Below are 3,204 nucleotides of genomic sequence, written 5' to 3' on the forward strand. Positions count from 1 at the left end.
AAGAGTTTTAGCTTATCCTTTTTTCTTATGTTCTAGCTTTGTCTGGGCAGTACTTTTTGACACAGGAATAACACTCAGATGTGATTTACCCCACATGTATATTAAAATTATACTGTCCCAGGATTCTTTATGTGTGTGTGAACTGGTTCATAGGTGTTAACATTTGAAAGCAAATTACGTCCCATTATAATAACATAAGCAAATAGGATACAGAATTATCATTGGGGTAATTACAGAGTCAAAGCTCAGCCTGGGAACTATTATTTTTCAGACTGACATGCGCAAATTTCATTAAATTACCCCTGAAAATCTCTTTAACGTGTCTCTCAAAGCAGATGATTTTATCCCCACAACTCATGTTTAAGAATAATGTAGATATTCAAAGAACAAAGTATATTTAAGGGCCTTAGTTATGCAACCATTAGTTTGAAATACACATTGGCATTGTACAATCACATAGAGAAGTAAGATGCTCATTCCTTCACCTGACATAACTTCTTACTTGCCAGTTTGACATTGCTGTTGTTGTTCAGTCGCACAGTCGAGTCCGACTCTTTGCGACCCCATGGACCAGATCACGCCAGGCCTTCCGGTCTTCCGCCATCCTCTGAAGTTGGCTCAATTTCATGTTTGTTGCATCTATGGGTTGATTTCTTTTAGGATTGACTGATTTGATCTTTTTGCAGTCCAAGGGACTCTCAAGAGTCTTCTCCAGCACCATAGTTCAAAAGAATCTATTCTTCGGCGCTCGGCCTTCCTTATAGTCCAACTCTTGCAGCCATACATGACTACTGGGAATACCATTGCTTTGGCCATGTGGACTTTTGTTGGCAGGGTGATGTCTCTACTTTTTATCATGCTGTTTAGGTTCGCCATCGCTTTCCTCCCAAGGAGCAGGCGTCTTTTAATTTCATGGCTGCTGTCACAGTCTGTGGTGATCTGGGCTTCCAGGAACGTGAAGTCTGTCACTACTTCCACGACGTCCCCTTCTATTTGCCAAGGAGTGATGGGGCCGGATGCCATGATGTTAGTTTTTTTGATGTTGAGCTTCAAGCCCAGTTTTGCGCTTTCCTCTTTTACCCTGAGCAAGAGGCTCTTTAGGTCCTCTTCACTTTCTGCCATTAGAGTGGTATCGTCTGCATATCTGAGGTTGTTGATATTTTCCCCAGCAATCTTAATTCCCGCTTGTGATTCATCCAGGCCAGCATTTCGCATGATGTACTCTGCATATATATTAAATAAGCAAGGTGACAATATACACCCTTGTCGTACTCCTTTTCCTATGCTAAACCAATCAGTTGTTCCATATCCGGTTCTAACTGTTGCTTCTTGACCCTTATACAGGTTTCTCAAGAGACATGTGAGGTGTTCTGGTACTCCCATCTCTTTAAGGACCTGCCATAGTTTGTTGTGATGCACACAGTCAAAGGCTTCAGCATAGTCAATGAAGCAGAAGTAGATGTTTTTCTGGTACTCTCTGGTCCAATTACATTCTTGTTAAATTACTGTCATGCACTCTATGTGGAGTTGCCTAAAGAAACTTCAGCTGGTCCAAAATGCTGGAAAGGTCTGAAGCAGGGATCATATCATTTCAGTGCTAAATATCTGCACTGGCTGCCCATTTGTTTGGGAGCAGAATTCAAAGTGCTGATTCTTACTTTTAAGGCCCTAAATGGTCTGGGGCCAGGGTATTTGAAGGACCACCGTCTCCCTTATGTCCCACACTGTCTGCTAAAATCTTTTTTGCAAGCCCTGTTCTGTAAGATGAGGCATATAGTGACCAGAGACAATGGTGCCACCTTGCATGTGGGATGTATTTCCCCTTTAGACTTGCCTGATGCCTATTGTGCTTTTTCTAAGGCTCCAGGCCAAAACCTTTCTTTTCACACAGGTTTTTAATTAAGGGATTGAGCTGTAGTCTGAAAACTGCTTAAAATTCATTCTGTGTGGCTTAATATATCATGTTTTAACACTCTGGTTGGATTTGAGTGAACAATGTTATATTTTTATTACATTTGATTTTGTAAACCACCTCAAGCAGGTTCTCTGAAGAGGTGCATAGAAATGTACTAAATAAACAAATACTTCAAGCTAAAATCTCAACAAAAATGGCTGGGGAATGAATGCAACAATTGCATATAATTGTGCCATTAACACAGTTTGAGTCCAGATGGCACTTTTAAGACCAACAAAGTTTTATTCTGGGTATAAGTTTTTATGTGCTTGCACACACAGTTTGGTGTAGTGGTCAAGTGCACAGACTCTAATCTGGGAGAACTGGGTTTGATTCCCCACTCCTCCACTTGCACCTCCTGGATGACTTTGGGCAAGCCATAGCTCTGTCAGAGGTGTTCTCTTAAGGACAGTTCTGGAAAAAGCTCTCTCAGCCCCACCTACCTCATAGGGTGTATGTTGTGTGGAGGGGAATGGAAGGGGAAGGAGTTTATAAACTGCTCTGAGACTCTGAGTGAAGGGTGGGGTATTAATCTAATCTCCTCCTCCTCCTTCTTCCTTCTTCAGATTGTGCACTGTGTTGAAATTGTAGGTAGTGACAGGTCCTTGCATCCCATTCTGCAAGCCAGCTGTTCTGGCCTTAAGACAAAAGGAAGGCAGAGAGCCCAGTTCCTTATCTAAAACACTCTTTCTCTTAAATTCTTCTATCCTGTCCTTCCTCAAAGGAGCTCAAGGCAGCATACATATATTTTAATCTCTAATGTATCTTCAGAACATCCCTCTGAAAAATAGGATAGCTTGAGTCAGTGACTGGCCCAAGGTCATGACTGACCAAAGATTTGAACAGGAGTCTCACTAGTTCTCATTCAACACTCTAACAACTGCAAACACACTAGCTGTCTTATTCAACAGTCAAGCAAGAAGAGGCCCAAGGACTATAAATTAGAATTTAGAACAGATAAAGTGGAGACGTGAAAGCCAAATTCATTTCCTGAGGAGTACCGATACTCCTCTGAGGTAAAATTGGTGTGTGAAGGGAGGCTGTGGCTGTGGAAATGAGGTGGTAGGGCAGGAGTCCTGCTTTACTATACTTACAGTTCTTCATAACTTTTTTTATTTTCAATTAGTTGTTGTTGGCCAGCAGTCCAGGCATTATCCACTTCTTCAAATGTCTAGAGTAAAAATGTGTTCTTTAGACAGCAAACATATAATTTAGGGTTTTGTAGGCACAATCTATTGGAGCTGCGGTGG

The sequence above is a fragment of the Gekko japonicus genome, unplaced genomic scaffold (genome assembly GCF_001447785.1).
Source record: "Gekko japonicus isolate JY-2015 unplaced genomic scaffold, Gekko_japonicus_V1.1 scaffold65, whole genome shotgun sequence".
Lineage (NCBI taxonomy): Eukaryota > Metazoa > Chordata > Lepidosauria > Squamata > Gekkonidae > Gekko > Gekko japonicus.